The sequence below is a fragment of the Podarcis pityusensis genome, assembly GCF_964106645.2.
Source record: "Podarcis pityusensis genome assembly, chromosome: 17".
NCBI classification, from domain to species: domain Eukaryota; kingdom Metazoa; phylum Chordata; class Lepidosauria; order Squamata; family Lacertidae; genus Podarcis; species Podarcis pityusensis.
In genome coordinates, this window is record NC_138042.1 from 2,265,848 (window position 1) to 2,278,862 (window position 13,015).

A 13,015-nucleotide genomic window follows, 5' to 3' on the forward strand; every position below is an offset into this window, starting at 1 on the left:
CTCTTTTCTCAATTGCATTCATGTTACTGGAGCAACTTCAGTGGCAACTTCAGTGAGCTGGACCCATTGAACAGTCATTCCTCCCGTCCCCCTTGAAGTCACTGCTGCTATTTTCCTTAAGCAGCTCCTCTCATATTAATGCTTAGTATGCAAGCATGCTGCTCATTGTCCACAACCGTTTATGTAGGCTAGCCCTGAAAAGTAAGGTCTCAACCGACTCACATAGGGGAATGCTCAGATTTTCACAAACCCCAGCATTATAGAGGAATTAGGATAGCAGAGAAAATGTGGAGATGGGAGAAACCTCTCTTAATGCTAAAGAAAAAAACTGCCATTAGCACATGCTTTCTTGTGTTCGTCAACTACAGCAGTCCCCCTTCCTCTCCTGCCACCACAAGGGTCCATTAATCTACTCACGTTTCCCCAATGGAGTTGGGTTTCATTATTTGCTCTTGCTCAATATAATACTGCATACCATTTGTTAGTGTAGAGCCAGGCTGAAGCTTGTGCACAGCTATACCTCAATCCAGACCCAGAGAGTGTGTCCTCCAACCCAGGGCCCTGATGTCAACAGCTGGAATTGGGCTGAAATGTAGCAGGTAAAATATACTTCTCTTGACTGGGCAAGGGCAGAAGACCAGGCTTCCTGTACTTGTACCATGCCTGGCTGATCAATAATGTTTATATACTGCCTGCCAATCATGGGTTCTGGTGTTGTGTATCCCTCTGTATCTAAAGCAGGCTCTGAGCAAACAAAAGTTCCAGATCAGTCCATGGTCCCAGGCTCAAGCCCTTGTGTAATGACAGGAGCAAGCTAATGCAGCTATCCCTGAAGATTCCTGCCAAGGCGTGAGGTTATGCATGGGCATATTTGCATGAAATCTTGCAGTGTCAGAAATGACACAGTTTTACCATAACTGGCCGTCCTTCTGCAAACAGAGGCATAGAGCCAGTTCATAGGATTTAACCTGATGACTTAATATGTGTTTAAAATGTACAGCAACTTTTCTCCAGGTCCATTTTGCCATCCCTATAGAGAAACCTGATCCACCCATTTCCCCAGAGATGCTGTAGTGATGAGGTTCACTGGTGAATTCTGAGCACGCCTGCGCAAAAACTCCCACCTCAGGCAAGCAAGCCAATACAGAATATGACACATTTAAAAATACACAAAATATGTCATAACACATACACATATAATATAATCAAAGATACACACTTTCACACACGCCAACAGCCACATTCTTACACAAGTCTAGGCAAAATCATGCTCACTAAAGACTGCTGTGAATATTGTGAAGCTACACAACTTAAGATCCATAAATAAACACCACTTTAAAAAGATTACATGTACATCAGCTTTATTAGGAAGATGCACATGTAATTTATCTGGCATTTGCAAAATGTACATCTTCATACTGAGTCAATTACCCAGCTCAGTATTATCTTCTTCGGCAGGTGGGTTTCCAGACTCTGCCCTGTTCACTAAAATCCTTCAAGACAGGGATGTCAAAGATTGAACCTGGGCCTGTTGGCATGCACAGCCTGTGCTCAGCTACTGAACTATGTACCGTCAGAGTGAAATGTGGTCCTCACATGAAGGGCAACAGCCATGACAAGCTGGACAGAGCCTCCAAGATCATGTGCTGGAGAAAGCAAATAACAACATGTAGCAATCATCTCATGTCCCAACTGGAAACTAAGCCAAGGGAAAGCTGAGTGTAGTCAGACATGCACTTTGGACTTTAAGAAGGCTGATTTCAAAAAGCTTAAAGAACTACTAAGTAAGATCCCATAGTCATACCTACTCAAAGAGAAGGGAGTCCAAGATGGATGGAAGTTTCAGAAAGGTGAAATATTGAAGGCTCAAAGGCAGACAATTTCAACAAGAAAGAAAAGTAAGATAAGGAGCTTACAGATGAACTGAGAGTTAAGAAGGCTATGTATAATAAATGGAAGAAAGGGGAAATCACAAAGGAGGAGTATACATGAGTAGCCAACAGCTGCAGGGTGAAGGTCTGGCAGGCCAAAGGTTCAAAAGAACAAAAAGCTTTCTTTGGCTATGTTCAAAGCAAGAGGAAGAGCAAGCAAGTAACAGGTCCTCTGCATGGAGAAGATGGAGAAATGCTTTGAGCGACAGACAGAAGGAGTAACTGATCAAACCTACTTTGCCTCTGTCTTCATCCAAAAGGAAAGCAGTTCCCAACCTGGTGATAACAGAATAAATGATATAAGGAGGGAGCTACAGCCCAAGATAGGAGAAGAGGTGGAAAGGGAACACCTAGCTACTTTAAATGAATTCAAATCTCCAGAGCTTGATGAGCTGCTTCCAAGGGTACTAAAGGAGCTTCAGAGAATTTGTGGAGAACAGGTGAGGTCCCTGCAGCCTGGAAGTTGGCAAATATTGTCCTCATATTCAAAAAGAGGGACAAAGAAGACCCAGGTAAATACTGACTGGTCAGCTTGCTGTCAATACCACAAAAGGTCCTAGAATAGATAATTCAACAGTTGGCTTGTGAGCACTTAGAAAAGGATTCTGTGATCACTAAGACCCAGCATGGGTTTCTTCAAAACAAATCATGCTAGTCGAATCTCATTTATTTTTTTGATAAGTTACAAGCTTGGTGGATCAGTAGAATGCTGTGGACTTAGTGTATCTTGATTTCAGTAAGGCTGGTAAAATGTGGACTGGACGAGGTAACTGTTAGATGGATTTGTAGCTAACTCAAAGAGTGCTCACAAACGGTTCCTCATCATCCTGGAAGAAAGAGACAAGTGGGGTGCTGCCTCAGCGTTCTGTCCTGGGCTCATTGTTGTTCAACATATTTATAAATGAGTTAGATGAATGAATTTGAGGGGCTGCTAGTCAAATTTGCAGGTGACACCAAACTGGGAGTGGTAGCTAATACCGCAGAAGACAAAATCCGGATTCAATATGACCGTAACAGGTTGGAGAACTGGGCCCAAGATAACACAATGAATTTCAATAGGGACACATTGAACAACCAGCTGCACAAATATAAGATGAGGGACACCTGGCTTTCCAGTAGTACATGTGGAAAGTGCCTAGGGATCTTAGTGGACCACAGACTTAGCATGAGGCAACAGTGTGATGCAGCATAAAAAAAAGCTAATGCTATTCTAGGCTGCATCAACAGAAGTCTAGTGTCCAGGTCAAGGGAAATAATAGTACCACTCTATTCTGCTTTGATCAGACCACACCTGGAATACTGTGTCCAATTCTGGGCACCACAATTTAAGAAAGATATTCACAATCTGAGAGATGTATGGAGGAGAGCAACCAAGATGATCAAGGATCTGTAAACCAAGCCTTATAAGGAACAGTTGAGGGAGCTGGGTATGTTTAGCCTAGAAAAGAGGAGACAGATGAGATACGACAGTCATCTTCAAATATCAAATGGGCTCTCACATGGAAGATGGACCAAGCTTGCTTTCTCCTGCTCCAGAGGGTAGGACCTGAAGCAATGGCTTCAAGTTAGAAGAAATGAGATTTTGACTAAACATCAGGAAGAACTTTCTGACAGTAAGAGCTGCTGAACAGTGGAACAGACTCCCTTGGGAGGCAGTGAACTCTCCTTCATTGGAGCTTTTAAAGCAGAGGTTGGATGGCCATCTGCCAATGATCTTTCAGTTGATATTCTTGCATTGCAGGGCTTGGACTTGGGGTCCCTTCCAACTCTACAATTCTATGATTCTATGAAAGACAATAGCAACCTTTTTCTCTCTCCCCTGCATGTACTACACTCTCATCCCCCCAGAGGTCCATGCACATGGGTATAGCCAGGAGTTTTGTTAGGGGAGGGCAGGCTTTTGCTGGGGGTCAGGCTCTCAGATTTGTATTGACTTGTACTGATTTTGATTGATTTAGGGTGGAAGCTGTCCCCCTGCTCCCCCCCCTTGGCTACACCCACGTACACGCATGCACCACACGCTTCCCACATTCCACCACGACATTGGCTTGATGTCGGATGTCGCACCCACTTGCACCCCCCCTCAAGTACTCAGGCTCTGTGTGAGGAGGGAGCGCCCCAGACCCATTGTCTCCCCTGATTACACCCTTTCCCTCCAGTTCTCTGTGACTCACACACTAGCTACTAATTAAAACCAGGAAACAAGCTGGGGGGAGTGGGGAGCAGGCAGGATTATTTTAGAAACGATGCTGACTTTGGAGGGCACCAGCCTCTCATCTCCATAGAAACCAGGACTCAAAAAAACCCAACCCCCAACCCCAACCAATATCCCCTACTCTTGTCTGCATTTCCCTACCCAGATTTGTTCCTCCCAGGGTACCCCAATCTCACTCTTGAAAAACTCACCTTCTGATAGTCTTATACAAATATTTACACCTTTACTTTTCCCTAAGAAGCCCTGCAAGCAGGGGATATGGCAGTAGTTATTCCACAACCCTCAAATTGTGTAATTTAAATGAATGAATTATGCAAATTCAGACCTTCTCTGGACATTTAACCTGATTTAGCTACTGTGGGCGTTTTGAAGTAATGTTGTGTATAGAGCAATCCCGAGCACTCCCAACTTTGTAGTGGATGTGCCTGTGCACACACACATGTGCACACACAGCTTGTACAAAGATGCTTGTGTGCACTTATTTTATTCCGGAGAGATATCCCAGATGTTCAATGTACAACTCTCAAATATTCAGTTGAATTATTTAACTGGTTGCAATGAATCAGATTTTGGAACATTTGAGGGAAAATGAGAGGATACTATCATTAAAAAGATTCTATGAAGTGGCCAACACCCTGATTTTGGCACACACACAAATTCTGCTGTCCTTCAGAGACTCCCACAGCCCACCTGGAGACTCCCAATCTTTCTAATCTTGGGGGAAAGCACCCTCCCAACGTCCCATGAAACCCTACATCCTGCAGCCGCAACTGCTCACTTCATCAGCTGTTGCTGCAGAGTGAACCCAGAGGATCTTGGCAAGATGCTTTGGACAATGGGCCTCCTACATGCCCCCACCCCCACCCTATTTCAAGCAGCTAGGAGAAAGGGGGGGAGGGTGACCAGGTGCAGATGGGGCAGGGCCTTATGCCTTGAAAGACAAGTGAGAGTGCCAACTCCTCAGGAAACCCACATGGGACCCAGAGGTTTTAAGCAACTACCAGCCCAACGCTAACATCCCCTTTTCAGGGAAGGTGATTGTTAGTGGTGTTCACTGAGCTTTAGACACTCTTGGAAGAAACTTGATTACAAGATCCATGCCAGTCTAGGTTCAGGTTTGGGTTTGGGACCAAATTAGCCTTGGTTGCCATGATTGAAGATCTTTACTGAGAAAGGCATGGGGAAAAGACCAGGGGAATACAACTCTGTTGATCCTCTTTGAACTCTCAGCAGCTTTTGGCACCATTGACCACAGCAGCATCACTCTTGACCAAGGGTCAGCAAACTTTTTCAGCAGGGGGTTGGTCCACTGTCCCTCAGACCTTGTGGGGGGCTGGACTATATTTGGGGGGGATTAATGAATTCCTATGCCCCACAAATAACCCAGAGATGCATTTTAAATAAAAGCACACATTCTACTCATGTAAAAACACACTGATTCCCGGACCGTCCGTGGGCCGGATTTAGAAGGCATTTGGGCCAGATCCGGCCCCTGGGCCTTAGTTTGCCTACCCATGCTCTTGACTGACTCCATGGTTTGGGAGTTGGAGGGCACAGTAATTTTGTGGTACTGTTCCCATGTGCAGGATCATGTCCAGACAATAGCACTGAGTCACCATAGCTTGGCCTTATGACATAGCTTGGCTACACAGGTTTATATTGCTGTTTGAAATCTACATGAAGCCATGGGGAAGGGTGGACATTAAGAGATTTGGAGTAAAATATTGTCTGAGTCAAGAGAGGCTGTGCTGGTCCTAGACCAGCACCTGGATAGTGGAGTGAGCTCAACCTGTAGACTACCTGGCATCTGAGGTAAAGTCTGACTCGGTGTGTGTTACTACAGTTCTGTGGAAACCAAGGGCCTTCTTGGGCCTAAGCAGCTCAATGGCTCCTTAGTTGCTTCTATTCCTCACCTTCCTGCACCTATATAAATTTTCCTTTCTTGTCAAATCACAGGGGTGCCATCTCTGCAGGTCTGTGGGGGCCAAGGCCCCCCAGCATTTTCAATGAAGGGGCTGGACCCCCCCAAAAAAATTCTGTGGTGGCATGTGCGCATCACATGGGGCATAGGGATGTCATATGGCCCTGGGCCCCCGCAATCATGGGGCAAGGCGGTGGAAGTCACCCTGAGGGTCATCTAGTCCAACCCTCTGAAACACATGGTCCCTCATCCAATTTGAAACCATACTAGACCCTACTTAGCTTTGCAAATATGCTAGCAGTTTTACCGCTGCACCACTATATGTTCCACTATACAATCAATCAATCAACCAAACAACCACTCAGTCCCCTTAACAGAGAAAACCAGTGTGTCACATGCAGGGTACATTGTTCCGCAGAGAAGAATTCCATCATGTTAGCCTCCTCCACCTGCAGTTTTTAATGGTACAGTCCAGAAATAGCTTTTATTACCTCAGTGAAAACTAGGCTTCTGTTCAACGAAGACACACACATTTCATTGCTCATGGCTCTTCCATCTTTTTCTGCTATATGCTTCCTCTGAGTTTGGTCCCACTTGTACCCACTTCTGTTAGCTAACCCGCCCTGCCTTTCCCAGTTGCCTTGCTAACCAGTTTGGCCCCCGCCTTTGGGTGATTTGATGCTTCTGCCGAACCCGATGCAAAGGGGGCACAGGGCTCTTCCACCAGGTGACAGTTGGAGTGGGTGGCTTCCTGCAGCTCATCTTTTCTCGTCTGGACCACTTCACTGCGATACTCCTTGAATGGAACAGGCACCTCTGGCACGGGACACCTTGTTTATGTAACCGCTCTCTGACTGTGGCTTACCAGAATTTGCTTAACGTGGGATATTCTGCAGCAAAACCTCAGTTTGCCTGCCTTCCACCTTAAGAGAATTCCCTGCTGCCAGCTCCATTTGTATCTAAGAATCCATTACTGTAGGGTCTCCATGGCTTTACTCAGCTTGGCACCCATTCAAACACCTGCTTCCTACCTGTCCTTTTTAGGAAACATCATTGCTGCCGCTGCCAGTGAAAGTTTGGGAGCCGGGGAAGAGAAGAGAAGAGAAGAGAAGAGAAGAGAAGAGAAGAGAAGAGAAGAGAAGAGATGACTGAGCAGCAGCAGGAAGTGAAGCAGAGCTTAGGCAGGAGCCAAGAGCAGGCATCTCCCCAGCAGTCTAGCTATCCTGGAAGAGCCATGCCCTTTCAGATGCCAGCATGGAGTCTTCTGCCACCCTGCTGGGCAGCTGGAAACCCACAATCATTGCTAATTGGCCTCTGCACAGGTACCTTAGATTCAGTCTTGCCTTCCTATTTATGGAGCGGGGGGGGGGGGGAGGCCGTAGGATAGGCAGGCTCAGCTGAAAAGCTTGGGGTACAGAGTGGGAACTCCCAGAGAGGCTAAGCAACTGGAACAGAGCAAACATGGCAAGCTCCCTTCCCCAATATGGGGCAACTTCTTGTTTGCTTTTTTTAACAGCCCAGAGACAGGGAGGCCTTCCATTTCTGTGATATGTGTACTTATTTTAGATCTAACTTAACAGAAGTCGGCCCCTTGGGGGTGGAAGGGGGAGCGATGGAGCAGGGAAATGGCAACACCAAGCAGAGAGGGCAATCTGTCTCCAGGGGGTAGAACACCCTTTGCCTTGCTCAGATCATGCTTATTCAAAAGCTTGCTGTTTCTTTTCCCAACAGCTGTTGAGAGGAAAAAGGTGTATCCCCTGCCATAAAACCCTGCTCAGGCTTCTCTGAATCTCTTGCAGTTCTTGGTCATAATTGCAGGATTAAGTTTGGCATTCCAAATAGTCACATTCAACAGTCATGTGCTCCTCCCCAGAAACAGGTGCATCTTGGCACTGGCTGAGGGCGTCCTGTAACATCAGTTGCCCCCACACCAGGGTGGAGTGGGGCTGATCTTTGCCACCGGAGGCAGAAATATGGTCCTTACCATGGAAACAGCTGTTGGGAAGTTGGTGCTGTGTATGCTTCTGGTTGCTGTGGCAACACTTCCTGGCAGCGGCCCTGCACGCTGTCACTCCCCCTCCTCCGAACTGTCATCTCCCAACACCCCCTCCCCTCCACCCTGAATATATCCTAGCAACCTGCCGCTACATTAGCCTTGCGGTTGGCATGCCAAAGAGCTCACTTAGCAACACCAGCCGCGCTTCTGACTGAGGGTGCAATCCAGGGAGTCCTGGCTCCCAGCTCTCAATCCCCCCCAGCTATGACAAGATGGGCCCCTGACTTTGGAGTAATGACATTTTTTTTAATGGGGGGGCCGCAGGAGGAGAGATCCCTATGTGGAGTTGTGTAGCTGGTGGCAAGACCCCACTCCTCTCCTAAACAACCAAGAGCTTCTTGTCTCCCCAGTCAGTCGCAGCCACCAATTCTGCCACGGAGACAGTGGCATGTGAAGGCGGCTCCTTGGGCTCTGCATTGCTGACAGCGGGGGGGGGGGGACAGTGATAGCAAGGTGCTGGAAACAGCTCCCTCCCCTCCCCCAGCAAGCATCACAGGAATGGTATGTCCTTGGGAGAAACATCAGCACTTCCCCACCACCACCTCTCACACACTAATACAGTGGTACCTCAGGTTACATACGCTTCAGGTTACAGACTCCGCTAACCCAGAAATAGTGCTTCAGGTTAAGAACTTTGCTTCAGATTGAGAACAGAAATCGTGCTCCGGCAGCGCGGCAGCAGCAGGAGGCCCCATTAGCTAAAGTGGTGCTTCAGGTTAAGAACAGTTTCAGGCTAAGTACGGACCTCCGGAACGAATTAAGTACTTAACCTGAGGTACCACTATATATACAAAATATGGGGTGCTGGAGAGAGCAAGGAGCTGAGGGCATGCCAAGGAGGAGGAAGGCACAAAGAAGAATGAAAGGGAGAATGGGGTGAGGGCTGCATTTTGCTCTCCTCCATCAGGAGCAACACCCGGAGTGTCGGCTCTGCATGTCAGAACACTGGTCCTGCCCCCAAAGCATGCCACTGATACAGTCCCACAATAGTTCATTCACGGCTCGGAAGGGCTGCAGCTCAGGGGCAGGACATCTGCTCTGCGTGCAGAAGGCTCAAGCCCAGCATCTCCAGGCAGGGCTGGGAATGTCCCCTGCCCGAAACCCTGGGGCCCTGCTGCCGGTTAGTGTGGACAGTACTAAGATAGATGGCGGTCTCTGTGACCCAATGCCCCACTTCTCCTTGCTCATCTTCCGGAGGGAGGGGAAAGCAGTCAGTATGGGCAGATGAGGGTATCCAGTAAGGCCTAAGGCCTTACCACTAGGCTGGAGCCGTTTATTGGCCTTGCTGGATTTTGCCACCATCCGTGCACCATTGGGAAGCTCCAACTCTGGTCCCAGCTATCCAGAGACACTGCCTCCGACCCCTGCAGGGATGTGGTCTGCCAAACTCCTGCTAAACTTTGGCAAAGCTCCCAGCAAGGACAGGCTTTTAGCTAATGAAGCCGGCCTGGGCGTGTTGGCAGCCCATTAAACTGCTGTTCAAACATGTTCTGCTGGCATTCAGTGGGTGCTGGTGCAGCAACAGCCAAGACAAACTGATTCCTTTCTCCTCCTGCCTCTGTGTACTGGGCTCAATCCTTTGAGCACCAACACCAAGAATCACCCCAGAGCTTCCTGCTCTGCAGTAAAGTCACATTGCACAGCAGTGTTCTCATCAAACACCATCACAGCACAAAATGCTTTCCCACAAATTCATCGGAAAGAGCATCAGGCCAAACAAGTCATATCACACCGTTCCAGAGTAGTCACCATATTACCCTACTGCTGCCATGATACAACAGCCCTATAGAAAAGCTTGTCTGCCATCAAACTTCCACTGTGCTATTGGAGAGATCAGAAGGGTTGTTCTTGCTTAGCAGTGATGCCCAGTCATAATCAAAAGCAGGTCTGTTATGAGCCAAAGGTGAGGCAGCAGACTATGTGTCCCACCAAGGGGGGCGGTGTGGGAAACATAACCCACAAGGCACACTCCACCCATAAGGGGAGTTCATCAGCACAAGCCCTTTTGTGCTAGAGCTGTGGATTGTGAACAGGAGCTGTGCGGAGGCATTGCAGTGCTCTGTGGTTTCTCAACGCAGAATTTTGGGCTCTGATGTGGCTGTTCTCCTTTAGAGTAACATTTCAATTTGTGGAATTGCTCCCATAAAATACCTAGCAAAACAGACCAACTACAGAAATCATAGAATCATAGAATGTTTTTCATTTCTTTAATGAGGTACGATCTGCATAAGATTTACCTTTTTAGAAAGCAGCATGCCAAACAATGGCACATTATGGGATGTGGCGTGGACAGCACAGCATTCTCACACAATTTTCTGCAGCAGATAAGCATGAAAAATCTGCCTTTTCTTTAGCACACCCTATGAAAATATGGTCCTGCCACATTGCAGTTTTCCCACAATGCTCTGCCACATCACCTGAACTTTTCTTCCCGTGAGATGTAGCAATGTGTCAATCCATTCATGCTCGCCTGCTGTCGCATTGGGACATGGGCTGACTGCAGCATTGCAATAAAGCAACCAAAGGTGGAAACAGCTCAGTGGACCAATGCAGCACGAGGGGAGCAATTTGTAATCCTGCTGTCAATAAAACATTACAGAGCAAGATGTGAAGGGAAACCTCCCTTGCCATAACTGCAGTCCCAACACTTTTTGCCACATTCCCTACAAACAAAGGAGACAGAGATGGAAAAGAGGGTTAGATGGTATTTTAATGGCATGTCTGAATCTTATGCTTGGGATTCCCTATGTCTTTTTCTTTACAGAAAGTAGCCATAAGGGATCCAGATTAGAAGAATGGCATCCACCCTTTTCCCTGATGAAAATCACTAGAGACAGACTGACAATGTTTGGTTGCCGCTGGTCATGTGACAAACAGAAGAGAGTGCACAGTGGCAACCCATTCACCAAGTTGCATGACGGGCACAGAAGTGACTAGTGGAAGGTGGCTTAAGTGGGGGACAGACAAAGCACTCATTACATCTTTACTTTCTTTTACATCCTCTGCATTTTTCGTGGGTTGTCTGAAATTCTTTGGCAAGCCGCAAGTGGCCCACGGGCCAAATGTTGTGCAGACCTGTTCTAGACCGTCTGCTGCTTTGCCCATTTAAAAAATGTTCTTCAATCCTCCCACCTTGTTGACTTCACACTGGCCCCCTTTGACACTTCCAGTCCCCCCCCCCCAGCTGCCCTCAAACCTCCCCCCTTTTTAAATCAGCAGACGTTAGTTGCACTATGACTCCAGGGCATCTGGCTCTCCCTATATAACTCTGCTTATGTGTAAACTTGTTGTTTAAGGAAGAAAAATAGACACGCACAAATATTAAAAGCAAGAGGTAGAGACTCCAGACAGATCCTGACTTTTAGGGCAGGGAATACAATCAGGAATCGGGTCGCCTACTCACCACTAACAGCTGCCACCAAAAACTTAAGACGGCTGTGGATGTCTCTCTTTACTCCTGATGCCACTGGTGCCTCTTGCTCCCTCAGGAGTCACCCTCCCCTTTCTTGCTAGTCCTCTTCCCTCCCTTTACCTCACAGTTGGCCAAAGATGTATTTGCAGCCCCAAGAGCGAATGCAGAAGGAAAGGGGGAAATAACCACTGTCCTCACTTACTCCTTACTCCACTCACGTACATGCATGCACCTACTTGCCACCACCACCAGCCAGCTCCACCAAATGCCAGTCAGTCCAGTAGCAAAAGAGAGTGAGCCTGCTCTCCCAGGAGCACTGTTCCATGGCGCCCAAGGGCAAACTTCTCTCCCCACTTTTCTAAAGTATAAAGATATGCTAAGCCTTTGCTCATTTCCACCAAATTACACCAACAGGAAGTACATGGGAGTGGCTACATCACCAAGAAGCAGTGCTATTTTCTATAAAAAGAGGTGCCAGAACTCACCAGGAACACCTCCCTTGTTCTCTCGTAATGGCAATGACTCCCACCTGAGAGGTGCCAGAACTCAGTTCCAGCAAGTTCCAGCTGAAAAAAGCCCTGTCAATAAGTGAATTTAAGTTGGCACACTGCCAGGACACCCTAGCACTCCAGCACAAAGAAAAGGGGATTTAAATAAAACGCTGGAACATTTGGATCTGAAAAGTTACGGGGGGGTTGGGCGGAAGCTACAAACTACACATGGATTGCAACAGTTGCCATTTGACCATCCAGAAAGTTTTAAGGGTGCCTAAAAGACAACAGAGACAGAGCCTGTCTAATGTTCAAGGAGAGGGAATTCCAAAGGGCAGGTGCCACAACACTAAAGGCCTGATTCCTACATTGTGCACAATGGACCTCCTGATAACATGGTACCTGCAGGAGGCCCTCACCTGAAGAGCACAGTGATGGCCTGGACATATGCAGGATGAGATTCTCTTTCAGGTATCCTGGTTCTGCGTATGGCTGTAAATCATAATGCCCTGTGGACTGTCCTTCTGAAAATTGGCTGCCCAGATAAATTTGTGAACATCATTCAGCTCCTCCATGATAATATGACCACAACAATCGCAGATAACAATCGCAGATAACCATTCACAGTGGGATCAGGTGCCCCAACTCTGTTCATTATTTTCATTGCCATGATCCTACACTTTGTCGAAGCGAAACTCCCCACCGGAGTAGATATCATATATCGAACAGATGGAAAGAAAGCTCTTCAATCTGAGCAGGCTGAAAGCAAAGAGTAAGGTTACCGTAACTTCCGTCATAGAGCTTCAGTATGCTGATGACAACGTAGTGTGCGCATGCTCAGAGGATGATTTCCAAACCATCCTAAATATCTTTACAGAAGCTTAAGAAAAGCTTGGCCTATCACTCAACATCCAAAAAAACCAAAGTGCTGCACCAGCAAACATTGGAAAATGTCGATCACTTCTCCTACCTAGGCAGTTATCTTTCCA

The 13,015-nt window shown here is 47.3% G+C and overlaps 1 protein-coding gene and 1 long non-coding RNA gene across 7 annotated transcripts in view; one reads left to right on the forward strand and one right to left on the reverse strand.

Annotated features, from left to right (window-relative positions):
* The window catches only part of IQSEC2 (IQ motif and Sec7 domain ArfGEF 2), a 168,088-nt gene that overhangs the window by 120,534 nt on the left and 34,539 nt on the right, over positions 1-13,015 (reverse strand). The window lies entirely within an intron of this gene.
* Positions 5,190-11,258, forward strand: LOC308466529. The gene is made up of 3 exons (XR_013980863.1): positions 5,190-5,958; positions 7,112-7,389; positions 10,888-11,258. It is a non-coding gene; the product is annotated as an uncharacterized lncRNA (long non-coding RNA).